At 54.9% G+C, this 19,775-nt stretch overlaps 1 protein-coding gene across 4 annotated transcripts in view; it reads left to right on the top strand.

Moving 5' to 3' along the window:
* Positions 1–19,775, top strand: part of SEMA4D (semaphorin 4D) — a 121,825-nt gene that overhangs the window by 36,487 nt on the left and 65,563 nt on the right. Inside the window, exon 1 of one of the 4 annotated variants that reach the window (XM_081237864.1) lies at positions 7,264–7,342. The exons of the other annotated variants lie outside the window; for them this stretch is intronic. The gene's annotated coding sequence lies outside the window, so the exon portion shown is untranslated. Of the gene's footprint in view, positions 1–7,263; positions 7,343–19,775 lie in introns of those variants that run through there. 4 annotated transcript variants of the gene reach the window in all.

Raw genomic sequence — 19,775 nt, forward strand, 5'->3', positions numbered from 1 at the left:
AACTCTCACAAATTCCACGACATTTTTGGTCTCTTCCTTTCTTTTTTCTTACCTTGACTCTCCCCCTCTTCCTCCCCCCTTTTCTCTTTTTCTGATTTAGGTTTTTACGTGAAACGCTAAGCTTGAACACCAGCAGTTTCTTACCACGTGATTGTGAGTTAGGGGCCAGTTTGGGAGCTTTGTTGTCACTCACACCATCGCTGGCGAGGCCTGACCCGCCCCCACTCCTGCACCTCCAGGAGCTCGTGCTCCGTGCTCACTGGGCCTAGGGGAGTGGCATGGACGCAATCAGGGTGCAAGTGATGCTCTTTGCTCCCAGTTCGTGCAGATGCTGCGTCTGGTCTCTCCTGGCCGGGTGAGCTGCACCCCATGACTGAGTTCCGGGGGCCTGTTGCGTGGCTGGGGCATATAGTCTGCGTGTAGGATAGGGGGTAAGGGGTTCCGGCTCACAGTTTGCCCTGCTCACGTGTCCCCTCTTCTCACTCTGTCTCAGACTCTGCCATCCCAGACGGTAGTGGGAAGCTGCATCCCAGTCGCTAAAATGTTTGATGACACCGATCATCGGGTAGGGGATGAAATCCTCCTGCAGAGCGCAGTTCTTTTTAGAGGTGGCTCCTGAGCAGGTCTTGCCGTAGGTGTTCCTCCCGTCAGCGAGCGGCTTCATCTGTTTGTTACGCTCCTGGCACCAGCTGGGGACTGCAGAGCAGAGGAGGAAAGCTGGGGTCAGAAAGCTCAGGCGGGGGCTTCCCTGGTGGCGCAGTGGTTGGGAGTCTGCCTGCCGATGCAGGGGACATGGGTTCGTGCCCCAGTCTGGGAAGATCCCACATGCCGCGGAGCGGCTGGGCCCGTGAGCCATGGCCGCTGAGCCTGCGCGTCCGGAGCCTGTGCTCCGCAACGGGAGAGGCCACAACAGTGAGAGGCCCGCGTACCGCAAAAACAAAAAAACAAACAAAAGAAGAAAGCTCAGGCGGTCCTGCTGGAGGGTTCACAGTCCGTCTGGGAGCTGCGGCTGCAGAGGCCAGGGCAGGAGAAGGGCTGCTCGAGGCCAGGCTGCAGGAGCAGGTCCAGGAGTGGGGTGTCTGTGGTCAGCGCCAGCTTCTCTGGGCAGGAGGGAAAGGGCCGGGGCTGCAGAATGGGGTTGCTGCCCAGCGCTGGCATGAGCGTTAGCTCCAAGCCTCTTCGCTTTCCATCCACCGCTGCCTTTGATGCTACTCCTCTCCTGCGGGGGCGTTGGCAACCTGGGACCTCCAGTCTCACACCCTGGCAGTCAGATCTAAACTGGATTTGCAGCTTTGGCACTCGCTGTGGCCCTGGAGGGCCGTCTTCAGCTCAGGGTCCGCCTTGGGCCCTTCTCGAGCTTTCGTCACATTTACTTGCTCTGATTAAGCCAGGAGAGAAGAGAGCTTCTGAGGGAACGATTCTGTTTGTTTGGGCTGGGAGCCAGCAGCCTAAGAATCAGCTTCCAGAAGAGCTAACAAAGTGAGCAGGACCCATGCTGGCAGCCCTGGACATGGCAGTGGAGGAGGGTGGTGGAAATGTCGGGTGCCAGGCCCGTCCGTCACACTCCGAGCTAGCGGGGCCACGGCCACTTCAGACCCGCAGACATCTGTGCGTGTCCCTGCAGAGAGACCTGGATTAAAAGTCTTCCAGATGTGCTTGTGTTAGAGGGAGCCAGGAGTGACTTTTATTTTCAGTGTGTACACAAGACATTTAAGTACCATGTCCTCTCCAGATGCCCGTCCTGCTGATGGAATTGTTCTTGGGGGGAGCGTTCGGTGTTTGCTGCCCAGGCTTCTGGCCCTGCCCTGAGTCCCTGGCCCTGGGAACTGTCCCACCCCCATGTTAGGAATCTCCCCTTGGCTTCTTTACCTGTCACATTGTAAATAGACGGCTTACAAAAGATAATTGAAAAGGCAAGGCTTAGGAAGATTAAAAAATACTCTAGAACTTGTGTTGAAGTGAAGAAAACAACTCATTTCCGGGATCAACTTTGCCCCTTTGAAGGGGTTCATACGGAAACGTCGTGCGGGTGGGTTCTCTATGTGAGGATGGAGCAGGTATGTCCTTGTGTTGCTGCTGCGGGCCCGTCTCTCTCTGTGATGAGAGTCCTGGGGACGTGCGGTGATCCAAGGTCAGCCTCTGCGAGGAGCTGACCGCTGGGATTGTGTGTCCTCCCATGAGGACGGGGACCAGGTGGTCTGGGAGGCCTGGCTTCAAGGCGTGGGTCTGTTGGCGGTGCTGGGGCGCCTACCTTGGGGACGTCACCTGCCTGCGGGCTTCCCCGAAGCATGGAGCAGCAGGGGCCGTGAGGGGCTCTGCGGCCTCCCAGGATAGGGTTCCTGTGGATGTCTGCAGTTTTATGTCTCATTTGTCCCTTTTTCCCCTTTGACTCAAACTCCTAAAGCCTGGTGGTCCTGCTTATGGTGAGAACTTGAGTGCAGGAAGTGAATTACTCTGCGTGTTTTTGTTTTGGTGCTGCCTGGTTGTTAATCCCATGGTTTTATTCTTAACAAGAGTGCGCTGTGTGTGCTGCCTGGGTACCAGGCTGGCCCCCGGAGGCAGGGGGCTCCTTGGGCAGGAGATAGAGCACCTGCCCATCGGAGGTGTGCTTTATTTTTAGCAAATGGCATTTAGTGTCTTGCAGGGCTGAGAGCAGGATGACTGTAGATGCAATTAAGTGACTCTGAAACGGGAGTTAATTACTTCTGCATGTGTCAGAAGGCCAGGGAGGGTCTCTCTGGTCCTCTGGCTGCAGCCCTGTGAGGCTGTCACCTGGACAAGCTCCCAGGACCATCCCTCGAGGGCATCCAGGGTCCTATGGGTGCTGCTCTAACTAATGGTGAGTGGTCTGAGCTTTTAAGTCTCTGCAACTGGCCTGAGGAACTGAAAGTTCATGACTGTTTAATGTAAAAATTATTTACAAGGAACTTTATCCTAATGCTGATCTGTGCATGGTATTAGCCCAAATGTGTCCTCTCAAGGCGTACAGAACAGATTATGTTACAGGAGCAACAGGTTACTGACAAGAAGGCACGTATGTATAAAGCGGTGTGTCCAAAAGCTGCTGGAACAGGACGGAGGGCTTGAGCACCGCCCAGCTCAGGGGCTGCCCTGGTCAGTGTCTAGTGAGAGAGCACCCGTGGGTGCTGGTGCCCTGTCCATCCTACTAAGGACGGGGCTCCAAGGAACCAGGACCAGGGTGGACAGAGGGCTGCGTCTAGGACCTCCCTCCATAGCTGTCCCCAACTCTGATCTTGCTGGGTCCATTCATAGTGACTGGAAGCTTCCACACCTCCAGCCACACCTGGGCCCATGCTGTCCGGTGCTGTGGCCGACACCACACGGGGTGAGGAACGCTCCACGTGTGGCCGGTCAGAGCCGAGCAGCGCTGTGGCTGTGGAGACCTAGACTCAGAAGCAACGGTAGGATATCCTGTCCACGACCCTATTAATTATGTGTTGAAGCGATTGTGCTTTCGACGTGTATTGGGCTAAATAAAATATATTATTGAAACGAACTTCATCTATTTGTTTTTACTCTCAATGGGACTTGTAGGCACACCTGAAATCATGCACATGGTCACGTGTGCGGCCCGCCTGGTGTTTCTGTGGGGGGCACAGGTCTCGGCTGTTCTCTGATACCCTCTGTGTTTGAGTTCCCCCTTCTATCAAGGCCCAGCCCGTAGGCTGGGAGGCACAGATTAGGAACAGGTAGGTATATCAGGCTTTGAGAATACCTTGAAACCAGCTCTGAGTGCTATTGTTTTTGCATTTCTGCAGACAGTTACACATGGACTGCTGGGCCTCATCCAAGAAATGGGTTCTGTGCTCAGATGGTGTTTCTCTTGCACAGGGAACCGAGCACTTGGCTTTGGTGAGCACGCTGCTCCCCTGAAAGGCCATCCCAGCTCCCTGTCATTCAGGCTGCGCCTTATCCGGACTCCCTGTTTTCCAGGCTCCCCGTTTTCTGGCTCCCCGTTGTCTGGGCTTTTGTCTCCCTGATTTCTGTGGATGAAGAAACGTGCAGTGCATCTGGCCTGATCTCCTGCTTACAGCTGTGGCCTGTGCGTGCTGGTTGGCGTGCCAAGCCCGTGTGTCAGCGATGGCTTTGATGACCTCCTGCCACTGATCTGGTGGGAGGAGGGACCACCGTTTAACCCTCTTCCGCCCCTGGAAGCCCCGCTGACAAGCTGGTGAATGTGGGCTGCTGTTTGAGTAGCTGCGGGGCACGTGGCCCGAGTCCTGGGAGAGACCCACAGGCCTTCCCACATCTGGCTGGGCTATTTATATCCCACAAAAGCCTGTTTTTCTCTGAAAAGAGTGAGCATGTGGCGATGCTGTCATGTGCATGGGTGAAGCCACCGAAACAGCCTTTCAGTAAACTCCTTTCTGGTGCATCCGACACGTTTTCATGGCATGCACAGGCTTCCGGGTTCCACATCTGCCCTGCCCTGTGGTGTTCGTGCACACTTGGAGTGCGGGCAAGCTGTGTCCCCCAGGGCGGCCCTGCTCCCATGGCGGGAGGGCATGGCTGGCCCAGGGTGTGGAGCCCCAGCTCTCCCTGATAGCCGGGGAGGGACAGGTCCCTCTGGGGCCCATCACTCGAACAGCATACTGAACTCCTGAGCTGTGTCCCACATGCTCTAGGCACCGGGCTTTCCAAAGTGGAGAGAGCTTTCTCGTGTTGGGGAGGATGGACCACAAAGGGGATCAGTAAGTCAGATATGGAGGGGGGGTGAGATGGTGGTGGGTGCAAAGAAGAGAAGTCAAGCGGAGGAGGGGCAGTTCGTTGAGAAAAGACAGGAGCTGGGCCTGGGTTTGGGGAGGAGTGTTCCAAGCAAAGGGGACAGCAGGTGCAAAGGTCCTGAGGCAGGAGTGTGCAGGAGGGACAGGTGAGAGGAGAAGAGGTAGGCAGATGGTGAGTTTATCTGTGCTCAGGGACGCTGAGATGGGAGCCCTGGGAGCCAAGGGTTTGGACAGGACCACAGGCCTCTAGGAAGAATGGACCCTGGAAGGTGGAACAGGGCACCCTGTTAGGAGACTGTGAGGTGATCCAGGGAGAGACATGGTGGCTTGGGCCAGAGTGTAGCAGTGGGGGTGGGAGGATGGCCCAACTGGGCATTTATTTGGAGGTGGAGCTGAGGGGACTTGCTGCCAGGTTGGATCAGGGATGGGGTGGGGGCCGAGGATGCACTGAGGTTTTGGCTGAGAAACTGGAAGGATGGAGGGTCCACTTACAGGCCAGCTCCACCTGGGCTGTCTAGGAGGCATCCCAACCTTGGGAGACGGGGAGTGTGGCTTGGGGACACGTGAAGTTTGGAGGGGAGGAGGCCCGAGGAGCCTACGCCTGGAGCTGGGGAGATGTCCAAGGAGTGGCCCCGAGGGGTAGTTCCCAGCTGGAGCTCAGCAGCAAGTTCTCCCAGAGAGTAGGCTGCCTTGCCTGGAGAAGTCCCTCAAGCATGTGTCCATCAGTGAGGCTGGCCTGTGGGGGACACGAGGATGGGCCCCTGGGGTGAGATAGCCCTTGATGGGAGACTTGGACAGGTGGCTGTACGGGAAGGAAGAGGATGTGGGTGGCACGCGGGGATGTGAGTCTTGTCCAGCTGAGCCCTTCGGTGTGGGTGGCGGGGCCTTAAGCTGTCTGGAGACGGGGAGAGAGCGGCAGGAATGTGGGTGAGGCCGAGCCCCTCCCCCATCCCTGGCATGGCTGGCTTTGAGGACTCTGCCCAGCTTGGTTTGGGGAGCAGAAGGTGGGTTTGGAAAGCGGGTGCCTCCATCCTTCTATGTAAACCCTGTACAGATACGCTTCATGCCTTCATTGCCTTGTTTTGCTGCCTCGTTGGAAAGACATGGCTCTCTAGGGTCTTGGATGGCCCAGGCCTTTGAGTCCAAGGGGGCACTCATTTGTGCAGGAAAATGCCATGGGCAGCAAAGTGTCCTCACTAGAACCTGAGAGAGGCCCAGCTGTGTTCATTATGGAGACAAGATCGTGTGTCTTTGTCTTCTTGGCCATCTTTGTGGGGGGGGGGCGGTGGGTTAATTACCGACTGGTCAGTGTTCATTATGAACTTGGACCAGGCCCCACTTGGGGCCACTCACTCAGGCTCCAAGATTGCTTTTTTTGGTTCTCTGTAGTAGGCTGAATAAGGGCCCCCAAAGAAGTCAGATTCTAATCCCTGGAACTTCTGCGTGTTACCTTTTCTAGTGATGGGATCTTTGCAGATGTGGTTCAGTTAAGGATCTTGCATGAGGAGGTGATCCTGGGTTATCTGATGGGCCCTAAATGCCATCACACGTGTCCTTATGAGAGGGAGGCAGGGGAGATATGAAAGACAAGGGGAGAAGGTGACGTGAAGATGAAGCAGAGAGTAAGAATGACGTGGGTGTGATGGCTGATTCTGTGTGTCAACTTGACTGTGCCATGGGTGCCCAGATACGTTGTCAAACCTGATCCTGGGCGTGTCTGGGTGGGATTAGCATTTGGATCTGTAGACAGACTAAAGCAGATTGTCCTCCCCCATGTGGGAGGGCCTCATCCAATCAGTTGAGGGCCTGAATAGAGGAGAGAGGCGGAGTAAGACAGAATTCCCTCCCTCTGCCAGGCTCTCTTTGAGCTGGGACATTGGTCTTCCGCGGTCTTCAGATATGGACCAGAGATGGAACTTGTACCCTTGGCTCTTCTGGGTCCAGCTTGCTGACTGTAGATCTCGGGGCTCTCCAGCGTCCATGGTCATGTGATCAGATTCATTATAATAAATCTCTTTCTCTGTATATACACATCCTGTTGATTCTGTTTCTCTGGGGACTCTGACGAATACAGTGGCCACAAACGAAGGAATGCCACAAGCCACCAAAAACTGGGCGAGGCAAGGAAGGATTCTCCCTCAGAGTCTCCAGAGGGAGCGCGGCCCTGCTGACACCGTGATTTCAGCCCAGTGAAACTGATTGCAGACTTCTGACCTCCAAAACTGTGAGAGAGTAGATTTCTGTTGTTCTAAGCCACCGGTTTATGGTCATTTGTTAGAGCTGCCACAGGAAAAGAACACAGCCAGTGTAAACAGTGCTACCGTAAATACCCCAGCCACACGCATGGGGCTGTTATTCAGGCATGGATTTCAGGGAGTGGCACCGCTGGGGCGGGGTGTGTGTCTCTTTGTTTCATAGATCATGCCAGATAACTTTTCAAAAAGATCTAGCAGCCGGTCTCTTCCCTGCATGGATGAGTGTGTTCCCTGATCCTGTACGCTCTCTCAGCCGTGGGCATGAGAAGTCTTTTCGACTTTGTCCATCTGAGAGGGGCGGAGCTGCAGCTTTGTTCCTTGACATGTGTCTCCTTGAATCTGGTGAGTTTAGGATCTTGGCTCAAAAGATTCCTCCGTCTGTGAAACGCCTGTTTGTGTTCTTTGCCCGTGTTTCTCTCAGGGTGTTTCCCCCTCCCTTATCCATTTGTAGGGGCTGTTTATTTGTTACATATGTTGTTGATTTTCTGCCTTGAAAACATTTATTCCCAGTTCTGTTGTTTGCTAGTTACTTTTATTAACGTGTCGTTTGCCATCAAGATTAAATCATTTTATTGTCGAATATGTCTTTCTTTCCTTTTATGACTTCTAGGGACCCATGTTTGTTAGGAAGATTCCACAGGCTGTCTCTTGATTTCCTGGCAGGTGTTTTATTGTTTTGTGTACAAATTCTGCTCTTGAGTGTGTCCAAAATGCTTTTGCATAATATGGAGTAAGATGCTTGAGGGAGGGGAGTCCGGTTTTATTTCCTCCCAGTGTACCAGCACTAATTATTCAGTAATCCATCCTTTGATCAATGAACTGAACTTCAGCTCTGTGGTATAGTATGGTCTCATGTAAACTGGTTACCTTCAGGGATTCTCCATTCCATACCACTGGCCCGTTTGTCTTCCATTTTCCAACTTTACATTGGTAGCGGCTATATGTAGAGTGTGTCTCGATAGCTGGTGAAGGAACCCCACCCCCTCGCTGAGCTCTGTGTTCACAATGAGATGTTACAGGACTGTTCTTATATATGCACTCAGGACTGCGTGGCCACATTTACGTGTGTCTCATGGCTCCTGGGCAGAGGAAGATTTGGGTGGACACACGGTGGCTGTGCTGCCAGGGGCAGTGGGCACAAAGGTATGGTGGAGGTTGGAGGGAGGGCCAGGTGGAAAAGGACACAGCGACCATCGCATTGCATAAAATTACCCCTCTGCGTGTGCAGAATTTTTAAAGATCACTAAACAAGTGTAATAGTAGTGTCCAAGGGAAAAGGCACTCAACAGAGAACAAGTTTATCATGGGGGAGTGAAAAGATAATACATTGCACTGGCTCCACCATTGTGTTGGGGACTTGCCATGGTGTGGCTTTTCTCTGGGTGTGGGTGCTAGTACTCTGCACTTGGTGGGGCGTGTGTGTATGTGGCGGGGTGCATGTGCCCTTGGCGTGTGTGAATGCGACTGTTCCCAGGTACCCCGTGTCTGACGGCTGCCCTCAGGAGCTCACACCTGGGCGCTGACTCGGGCCCTCTGAGCAGCACCGCTCTGTTTCCCCACGTGTCCTCTGTGTCCCCCAAGCACCCTCTGTGCCCAAGCTCCCACTGTGCTGCCCAAGCTGGCCTGGCTCCACCCACACTGGGAGCCTGGTGTGGTTAGGGCCTGTGCTGACCCTCTTGTGGCCCTAGCCCCGCCCACACTGCAGGGGGAGGTATGCCTTGAGCTGCATACACCTCACCCCACACAGGACGACAACAGACTCACATGAGGAAGCTGGGCTCAGCAGAAGAGGGGGTGGGGTGGGGCGGAGGGGTGTGTGGGCGCTGGAGGCCTGGGGCTGTCCTGTCACTCTGCCTTGCGAAGGTCCTCCTTTGGCAGCTGCTGGTGGCCCAGCCTGCTTCTCCGGTGGCAGCCACGGGTGGGTGGGGTGCAGGATACACTGTGCAGGCGGGCTCATCTGTCCCCCAGACACCTGGGTGGCTGGAGGCTCTGCAGGAACAACTGGACCGTGCACACCTGCTGTGCAGTCAGTGGAAGGTGAACCAGGCACCTTCCTGTGGGTGGAGGACAGGCCCCGTGGGAAGGAGGGAGGAGGCTGGGGAGCAGTTGGCGCTGCTGCAGGGGTGGTGTCTGCCCGCTCTTAGGCGTGCTCCTCCTGGGCGACTCGGGTCCTCTAGACTCGGGCTTGGCTGCTTGTGACAGGGTTTGCAGACAGTCCTGGCACACCGAGGGGTGGGTGTTTGCCTGGTGCACTTGAACCAGGTCCCAGGGCTGATCCAGGGTCTGTGCCTGGCGGTCTGTCTGCTTCCTTACTGGGAAGGGGTGAGGAGGGCGGGCCAAGGACCCCGGCCGTGCCGGGCAGTGTCTAGTGCTGATCCCCTCCAGGCCTGCGTGGATCATAACCCCCCACGAGTGGGTTTTGACACAAGAGCTCGAGGTGGGGGAGGGTGTGTGGTGCTGATTCTTTGCCAGCTGTTGGGTGCCTGCGGAAGTGAAACTCAGCCGTCTTTCCAAATTTCACCTCGGACTCCGTATTTCCAGCCAGCAGAGGAGGTGGCCCTGGCCGGGCAGTTTCTTCTGATGTTTCCGATCGCGCTGGCACTTGCCTCTCCTTGCTGCAAGCACCCGCTCCGGAGATTCTGCAGGCCCTTGGCTTCCTTATAATTCCTCCTGTGCTGCTGTGACCAAGTAAGAAGTTCAGTGCTCCTTGCAGAGCTGTTTACATTTAATAGACACTTGGGGAGCTTGAGAACGTGAAGCCACTCTTTCTGCGCCGGTGGGGCTGTGGGAGGGTGCCGGGCAGCTCCTTGGCCTCCGTCCCACGGACCCCCTCCCATTGCTGTGGCACTGACCATGACCCAGGCCACACAAGGGAAGTAAACCTAGTTGGGGCCCAGAGGCTGTGGCCGGCAGGGGTGGGAAGGATGTGTGACGCGCTCCCGGTGGCCTGGCCGGGGAGGGGGCGTTAGTAACATGCCAGCTCGCCAGCCTCGCCTGTGACAGTCAGCAAGTCCGTACCTGCACGATTCGGGCATGTGCACATCGAGCTGCGTGTCCAGTGGGGAAGAGAGACGTTTAAACCCAGCTGTGGGGCGTGTGCCCCGGGAGGCGCTGTCGGTCCCCGCCCACGTCTGCCTCCTCCCTGCCCTGCTGGGTGACAGCCCCCTGCGTGAAGAGGTCACCCTACTGCCAGCCCCCAGCCCTTTGTCCCAGCAGTGGAGGCTGTTGCTGCGTTGCTGATCAGAGGCCACATTTTAATGGGATTTTAGTGCAGGTCCAAGTAGGAAAGCTGGAAACAGAAAGCACTGGCCTGGTGTGGAGGTGGAAATGGTGAGAGCGACCCAGGAGTTACGCCCGCAGGAAGCAGCCTTGATGGCAGGTGCGCTGAGGGGGCCAGGCGTTTGGGACCCTACAGCCCTGAGAAGCAGCCCCTAGTTCTGGGCGGGAGGTGAATTGTGCCCTCTCACTCTTCCTGCCTCTGGGCTCCCTTTGCCCCCTTCTCGTGGTGGGGGCATCCTGACACAGCCTGGCCCCAGACACTGTGGCCAGGGCCCAGGGTCACCCTTCCGGTATCAGCATTCTGGCCACATCTCTCTTCTGGCTTTGGCCCTGATATGCTGGGCTCTCGCCTCAGCACCTTTGGGTTGTCTGCCTGGAAACTCATGTTTCCCCCAACTGGATGATGGCCCATCCACCACTCATACCACATCCCCAGGGTGGCCTGACCATTACACAAACCCCCCTGAGAGTACCCAAGATGGCATGTCCACCAGGCAGACCCCCTGAGAGCCCCCATGATGGTCTGTCCATCGTGGCCTCCTTTTTTTCTAGAAAATCAGGGACATGTTACCCAGAGGGTATTGGGCCACATTGGAAGGGTGTGGAGGATGCCCTGAGTGGCTGATATGTGGAAGGTGCCCGTGCAGAAGACAGGGCCAAAGGGGTCGGCGTGGCTGGGAACAGCAGTGTGTGGGGTGTATGCAGGTGCGGGGCTATAAGAGAGAAGCCCCATGTCCTGGGTGGCCCACACAGGGAGGGTCAGGTCAGAGGACAGGTGATGAACCACTGGGCCTCCATTGTCTGTCTGGACGGTTCTTGGTGAGACTGAAGGCAGGCTGGTTTGTCCCTGGCGCTTTTCCTCACCCTAGCTGGCTCTTGGCAGCTGTGACCAAGGCCGTGCACTGACTGCAGAATTATTATACGGAGCATCCTTGAGCCAGATAAGGTTGTATTCGTGCTTAAAATTGAGGCTAAGATGTGGTGAGCTTGAACATGGGTCAGCTGGGTTTCATTTGACCTAAATTTGTGCATTTGGTTCTTTGCTCACTTTTTGTAAAGGTGCAAGTCCCTGTAAATAGGTTTATAAAAATAGACACTTCTCTTGCTGTTTACCATAAACTGAATCGACCCATTGATACACTCTGGGGCCTGAGGTCTGCGGTGGGCTGCAGAGATCTTGAGATGGGTCTGCTGAGCTAGTGCTGATCAGAGGAGCACCTTTTCAGTGGAAGCGGAATTAAATTTTGCATCTCGTTATTTGCGGAAGGCAAAGGCTGCTGTTTGAAACCCTTAGCCTCTTGTTTGGTACCTTAATTTTTTTGTGAAGTCTTTAATCACAGAAGAAAAGTGTTTCCTCAAGTGTTTCCTTTTTTTTAAGATACAGATTTTATTTAAAAAATTTTTTTTAATTAATTAATTTTTGGCTGCGTTGGGTCTTCGTTGCTGCACGCGGGCTTTCTCTAGTTGCGGGGAGCAGGGGTTACTCTTCGTTGTGGTGCGCAGCCTTCTCATTGCGGTGACTTCTCTTGTTACAGAGCGCAGGCTCTAGGACACGTGGACTTCAGTAGTTGCGGCACACAGGCTCAGTAGTTGTGGCTCACGGGCTCTAGAGCGCAGGCTCAGTAGTTGTGGCGCTCGGGCTTAGTTGCTCTGTGGTATGTGGGATCTTCCCGGAACAGGGATCGAACCCGTGTCTCCTGCATTGGCAGGAGGATTCTTAACCACTGCGCCACCAGGGAAGTCCCCAAGTGTTTCTTTTAATGTTACTGCTACTTTAAGAAAATTGCCTTCAGAGCTCATCATCTTCGTAGGCAATTTACAGACCAGAGTGGTTTTGACTCGCAGCAAGCAGACCTTAAAGGATTCAAAGAAACTCTGTTCTTTAAAACAGATAGCTCGTATATTATAAGTCTATGAAAATATTCTAAAATTGTAAAGCATGTTGCAGACTACAATACATAAGTTATATCTAATTCTAGTCAATGAGTATAAAGAATATTTCAGTCCATTGCCTCAAAATATCTTTAAAACCAGAAACGTTCGTGTTTCTCATGAACAGAATAAAGTGTTTTCATAATGCTGGTTTGACTGGAGCAGCTTTTAACTCATGACGGGATGGATTAATATTTTCCCGAATTTCATGAGCCCAGCTCTGTCCCTAGCTGAGGGTCACAGTCACCTGGCTCCATCAGACAAGTCACGGAGCATGTCTCCTTGGACTTCTGATGGGAACCATCACAGGGCCCTGGGAGGCTCTGGAAGTCGTCCCCAAGCCATGCCAGGGCGTGGCGTTCCCAGAGCCCACCCCAGCTGTGGCCCTCCTGCTTCTCCTGCATCTTGTCTCCAAGCCTGCAGCTCAGGACATTGTCACCAAAGGCTCTGAGGGAGAGGAAGGTGTGAGAGGTCACGGGACAGGTGCCTGGGATCACGTGGGGCTGCTCCCTGCAGAGTCTGCCTCACCGCCCCTCGTTACAGCCTTACTGCGTCTAGTGCAGACTGACCCCCTCCTGCTGCCCCTGTGTCTCATTAGGAACCGTCCAGTTAGAAAGGGCAGCGGCCATCGTGCTGGCAGCTGCCTGGGCGCTGTTTGTTTCAGCAGGTGGGATGGACCTGGTTGCTGCGTTTAAGGGATTTTAGAGTTGAGGTCTGGGGGAGAGCAAGTTACTGTCCTGCCAGGGCAGGGCGTGGACCTCTCATACAGTGTAGCTCCGTCTGTCAGATGGGTGCGGCCAGTCCCCATCCAGCTTATGCCCGAGGCTCAGACACCCAGTGTGCGTGGCCGTCATCTGTGTCTGCCCACATCACGGCCCAGCTTCCTTCAGCCCAGGACTTGTCAGCCAGCCCTCCGTCCTGGTGGCCGCGTAACCAGAGGTAGACACCGGAGTCTGTGCCTGTTGCAGGCAGCACGTGTGGGTCGGCGCCTGCTGTCACCGCTGTGTCCCAGGCCCATGTCCTCCCCTCCTGGAGCCCAGAGTTGCTCTTGGCGGCAGCAGAGGTGCAGGTGCTGCATTCTGGGGAAGGGGGAGGTTGCTATGGTGCTGGGTGCCGGTTGGAAGCCGTGTCTGGGAGGCTGAGCCTGCGGCGTCTGCCCGTCTCCTCGTGTTTGTTCACAACCACGTGTGGGCACCACCATCCCCACGCTGTGCCCCCTTCCGGGCCCTGCGGGGGACGGCCAGTGCTGCACTGGTGCTCATGTGCCGCCCCCTGCCCCCAGCCAACCCCGCAGACGGCGTGGCGGTCCCAGGGTGAGGCCCTCTCGTGAGAGGACGTGCCGACGGGCAGTGGTCAGGAGACAGAGAGGCGCTCCTTGATCAGCACCTCTTCCCGCGTTGGTTTTTGGCTCGCGGTGCAGAGGTTCTCTGCATACACCATGTCCCCATTCACCCTCGCTGCCAGCTTGCAGCCACCACATGACCAGATGCCGCGACCCTCCCTGTTTTCAAGGCTGGACACCGACTCTCAGAGGGGCTGAGGGGCTTGCCCGGGGCCCTGCAGGGGAGCCAGGAAGAAGTGCAGCTCCCCATCCTCGCCCCGGAGCCCAGAGGCCCTCGGTGACTGCGTGGCCAGGCCTGTGTGATCCCTGGGCGCCGAGGGGCCCGCCCTTGGCAGGACCCCTCCCCCCTCCCTGCAGGGCTCTAAGGGCCTTTCTCCTTGGGGACAGAGCTCCTGCCTCCTCCTCCCTCGGCCTGGGCTGGCCCTGCCCGCCCCCCTGAATGAGCCCACACAAGAGAACAATCGGGCCCACATCGATGGAGCACAGCCGGCCATTGAAAGGGACGAGAATGGGGCAAGCGTGTTCCATGGCCCGAGGGAGGCTCACTGCGGGGCCTTGTCCCGCAGCTGAACGGCGCCTTGTCGTGGCCCCAGTGGGCCCAGCTGCCTGTGGCCCGTCCCTGTGGCCCCACCCGGGCTGCACCCTGGAGACCCAGGTGTCAGGACAGACGCCCTGGGCGGCAGAGCTCCCCGTGAAGGTGGGGCGGCCGGGCCAGACGGCATCCTGAGCGCCGTCCTGCCCGTGGCCAGGGTGGGGTCAGGGAGCCGGCCGGCGAGTGTGGCCCCTGGGAGAGGGGAGGCCACTGGGCCTGGCGGCAGGGGCTTGGCTCTTTAGGGTTTGCTGCCAAGAGGCTCAGCATTTTCTTTTCTTCCTTTCTTTTTTTCCAGATGGTATGATTTGTTATTTCCTACTAGAAGAATCCAGAAGGATCTATAAACTACCGGGTAGAAGAATGTATAAAAATCAGAGTTTGGTTCTTTAGTTCTGAGTGCCTGACATGTGGCACCTTGCTTAATCCTCTCAATACTTGGGATGAGTTCCAGTCATCCCCATTTCACTGACGAGGAGATGTGTACAGCGAGGCTGAGTACTTAGTGCATCCCAGCGTCTTCTCATTATTCGTGCCGATGGGATTTTGTTTTCCCACTTCTCACGGCTCAGTTGAATGGGAGCGGGCTGAGTTAGCAGGCAGGTGTCCTTCTAGCCCCCCACCCGAGTGACCAGGGCCTGAATGACCGGTCACTCTTCTAGAGGACTGGAGGAGTTTGTCTGTGAGAAGTCCATCTGTCCATCCAGTAGGTCAGCAGGCGTCCAGGGCTGAGGCTGTGACGCAGGGCAGGTGCTCTGCTGGCCAGGGGAGGCTCTTGGGTCCTTTTCCTGGGCAGCTGATTCAGGTTCCCGTGGACGTGTCACAGCAGATGTGGATATGGGGCAGGGAGTGTTTGTCACCTCCCTTTATTGTTTGGATTGCTTAGGTCTCTTGGTTTCTCCCTTTCATACGTGCTTGGTAAGAAGCCGATGAAGGCCACGGGCCTTGAGTCCGGTAGGGCTCAAGTGTGTGAAAGTCCGAGAACTGGGGAGGGCCCTGTCCCTGGGGGTCCGGAACGGGGCGGTGTGGCCAGAGACACACCAGAAACTCCGCTGTGCCAGCTTGAAAAAGCTGCCTGTGCTTAAGGGCCTCATAAAGAGAGACAGTGGCGGGAAAGTGCCCAGGCTGGGAACTGTGGAGGGAGAGTTCTGAGATTAGAATTAGCATAGGAATAGGGCTGTGAATGGGGGTGTTTGTAATCCTTCCAAAATTGGGGTAAAATTTGCATCTGAATGACTCATCAAGTCAAGATTACCTTGGAATGTGTGGTTTCCTTCTTATTTTCTAGTTCCTATTAACAATCATTTGCATTTTTATTCAACCAGCATTCTTAAAATACTTGCTACCCTATGATTGCCCTCATCCTGACTTTTCCTAGCCTGGATTTCTGTGTTGGCATCTCCAACGCTGTCTGACCTCATGGAGGGTGTGCAGGAGTGGCGGTCTCGCCTCTCAGCGGCCCCCCTCCAACACGGCACCTATGTGGACTCTTAGCTCTCAGGCCAGCTGGCTAACTCGGCCCTCAAAGGCAGATGGGTCTCGTTTGGACTTCCCAGTATTAAAAAAGTAAATCTTAATTACTTTTCAGTATCAAGGAATTGGGAGACCACCTAAAAACCTAAGTTTTTTCTAGGAGAAAAATCAGGAGTTGTGCCCTGTAGGGCCACATTACTGAATAGCAGTAGGGCTCTGCTAGGGGGTCTGCAGGTCCCTAAACACGTCCACATTCTAATCCCTGGAGTGACTGTGTTGCTTTACACGGTAAAGGGACTTTGCAGATGTGATTTAAGTTAAGGATCTTGAGATAGGGAGATTATCCTGGTTTATCTGGGTAGGCCCTCAGTGTAATCACAGGATCGTACTAAGAGAGTCCGTGGGGCAGAGAGGAGAGAAGATGCTGTGCTGCTGGTACAGGGGAGGAAAAACTTTTCCTCTGCTCTTAGGTTCGGTGACTGGGGCCTGTGAATTAAACTGACAACAGATTAACGGGGGGGGGAAAGGCATACAAAATTTAATATTGTTATATGCACAGGCACTTCACACAAAAGAAGTAAAAACCCAAAGAAGCAGTTAGACTTGGGGCTTATATATCACTTTAACAAAGGGCAATAAATTTTGAAGCGACAAGACAACGGCAAGGGGGGTTGGGTCCCTAGGGATAGTAAATTGTGGGAAGGTGACTAGGAAGCATATGGTAGATAAAGGATGTTTAGTAAGGTTAATTATGCAGACTCATCTCAGCGTCATCTCCAGGACACTTTACAGAGAGAATTTATGTCCTGCTTTTAGGCAAATGGGGGAGGGCAGGGAGCTCTTCTTGTATCTGCTGTTCTCAGTTGCCTTCAGCTCAAAATAATCCTTATGCTCAAGTGGGCTCTTTGGCCTGTGCTCTTCACTCGCTTTAAGATAGAGGAATGGGCCACCAGCCAAGGAATGCAGGAGGCCTTTGGAAGCTGAAAAAGGCAAGGTAACGATTCTTCACAGAACCTCCAGAAGGAACACAGCCAGCTCTTGAATTCTAGCCCAGTGAGTCCCATGTCAGACTTCTGACCTCCAGAACAGTTGGGATAATAAATTTTTGCTGTTTTAAGTCACCAAGTTTGTGGTATTATTTTACAGCAGCCATAGAAAACCAATGTAGGTCCGTTAAGATGTGGTTTTGTGCTAAGAGGAGCTTCACAATCACTTATGGAGACAAGATAAATGAACCCATTACTGAGCAGCAAAGAAAATGTAAAATCTAGTGTGAAATTGCTTCATGTAGACCAGTGGTGTTCAAACTTCAGGTAAGAAGCACCTAGAGGGCTTAAGCAGACATAGCTTGTGCAAACTTGGAATGCTGCTGGGGGGCCGTGAATGTGCCCGTGGACTCCGCTGCTGCTACTGCTGGCCTGGCATGGAGCTTTGCGTCACCTTCTAGACTGCAGGTGCTGCAGGGGTTTAGAGTAGCTCAGAAGCGGCTGGAAGTCCTGCTGGCTTGCAGAGGACAGTAGGATTTAACAACAGGAGGGAAGGAGGAGGTGGTGTGTCTCGGGGGATTTGGACGGTGGGAGCAGGAAGTGTGCTGGGGCTCTGCCCTGACCCAAGCTGCACTGAGAAGGAGCCCCCTGCTCGGGGGCAGGATCCGTCATCCCTGGTCCAGCATCTCTTCCTGCCCAGGGACCTGACCGAGCGTGCACTGTGCATGAGGCACTCATGCGTTCAGGGCCAGGCGAGCAGCCATGGGCCCCAGGCATGCAGTACGGAGAGAACAGAGGACAGTGTGAATGGGGCAGGAGGAGTGCCTTCCCAGGTGCCCAGCAGGAGAAACGAGAAGGGCCCCGCGGCCAGCCCCCTCCTCGGTGCTGTCTGGGCTTCTGCTGGTTTCAGGTGCAGGGCCCAGGCTCTGGGTACCTTGGTGCCCCTGTGTTCCCAGCCCCGGCCCTGCCTCTGGTTGGATTATGCCCTGTCACAGACCTTCTTTGTGTCCTCTCCAGTGACACAGTTTAGCTTATGTGACTTTTTTTATTTTTATTTTTATTTTTTTGGCGGTACACGGGCCTCTCACTGTTGTGGCCTCTCCCGTTGCGGAGCACAGGCTCCGGATGCGCAGGCCCAGCGGCCATGGCTCACGGGCCCAGCCGCTCCGCGGCATGTGGGATCTTCCTGGACCGGGGCACGAACCCGTGTCCCCCGCATCGGCAGGCGGACTCTCAACCACTGCGCCACCAGGGAAGCCCTATGCGACCTTTTAATTCAACAAACTACCCCAGTTGGACTTTAGATTCAAGCTCCTTCTTCTGCTGTAGCTTGGGACCTGGGACACATCTTTTCCAGCTTATATGTTTCTGTGGGATTTAGTGTCTTAGCCCCTCAACGGGGCTACGGGTTTTGAGAAGCATCTGTGTGGCTCTAGATTAGCTTTGTGTCAGCCAGACTAACGGATTCATTTCCTTTATGGATGTTTTTGGCTTGTTCTGTATAATTTCCTGACAGTTAGCAGGTCTGAGTATTATGCCAGCACCCCCCTCCCTACCCTACCCGTTCTTACCGGGTTGGGTGTGCAGGATGCTGTACCCCTGGACTCTGTGAACTTGGGTTTCGGTGGAAGTGCCCTCTCTGGTGTGGGATTTGGCTGTGCTCTCGGCTGTGTGAGGCGGGGAGGTGGGTTTAATGCAGGAACAAGCTTTTGGAAATGGTTACACTTTCCGCCAGAGGTACTGTTGATATCGTCCCCTTTCAGGTAAAGACTGTATCACAAACTTTTCCCAGACCCTACCCTGAGGGAAAGTCTCTTTCCCAACAAACCATGAGATCCATGACCCAGTCAGGTCTCCTCCTTTTCTTTTAACCAGCAGCATCCATGTGTAGCTCTGTGGTCCGCTCTTACCCTGGTCTCTCCAGGCTTCTCAGTCAGCTCTTACTTTATTTCAGGATACACACATGCAGATGCACACCCACACTCTACACGCACCACACACACACCACGTAAACCCACGTACACCACGCACTGTTCACATACCACAGTGCACTTACAGTGTACACATATCACACACACCATACCCACACACTGCGCATACCACCTATGAAAACAGGTATTCCAGCTGACCTTGGGTCTCTGTCAGCCTGGAGCGTGTGGCCAGGAGATCTTGGTGGGCAGAGTCAGCCTCAGTCCACAAGGTGGCCAGAAGCCTCCTGCTGATGTCCTCACTTCTTGAAGTCTCCCGGAGCCTGGCTGTCACCAGGACCGTGGCCCCTGACCCTGCCTGGCACTCAGCTTCCCCAGCCTTTGATGGGAGTGGAGCAGCTAGGGAGTGGGAACCTGGTGGACGTGGGACAGGCCTGGCTGGCCGTGCCGGCTATCAGAGCCCGCTTTTCAGAAGTATCATCATGTCTCGCGGCCAAGGTCTGGCCTATCTTGGAACTCAAACACCTGGAGACGGCTCCTATCCCTGCCCCCACATGGCAGTACTGTGTGAGTTCTCCACCTGCAGAGGCCCATTCCGGTGTAGTGGGACTGGCGGAAGGGCCGAGTCAGTGCGGGCAGAGGTTCTAGAAGAGGAGGGGGCTGCTGGTGCTCCAGCGCTGTCTCAGATGCTCCAGATGCCGTCCAACCCTCCACCTCTCTCCGTGTGCGGGGGAGCTGTTCTCCCTCTCCTGTCGCTCTCCTGTCCTGGAGAGAAGAGGTGTGGAAAGGTTGAGGACCGAGGATCCCCAAACACTGGTGTTTTCTTGTTAGTTTCAGCTCTGTACACCTCTGAGTGACTGCCTCGTCGGCTCGTGGTGCCCCTGGATGCCAGGTTCAGTGCTGGGTGGTGATGGTGCACCTGGCTGGGCCACCTTGGAGGGGCAGCTGGCGGGGGTGTCTGAGGCATGTGGGCTGAAAGCCTTTTTTCCTTGCTGGAGAATCTACTATTATATCCTATGGATAGATCCCATTTTCTTCATCAGAGGACCCTTGGGATGCTTCCTTCTTTTGGCTTGTGAATAATGCTGCCATGAACATAGATGTGCAAATATCTGTTTGAGACCTCACTTTCAGTTCATTTGGGTGTATAAATGGAAGTGGAATTAATAGATCATGTGGCAGTTCTGTGTTTCATGTTTTGAGGACCCTCCACCCTGTTTCTCACAGCAGCTGCACCATTTCACAT

Source organism: Mesoplodon bidens (genome assembly GCF_964165515.1).
Source record: "Mesoplodon bidens genome assembly, chromosome: 6".
NCBI classification, from domain to species: domain Eukaryota; kingdom Metazoa; phylum Chordata; class Mammalia; order Artiodactyla; family Ziphiidae; genus Mesoplodon; species Mesoplodon bidens.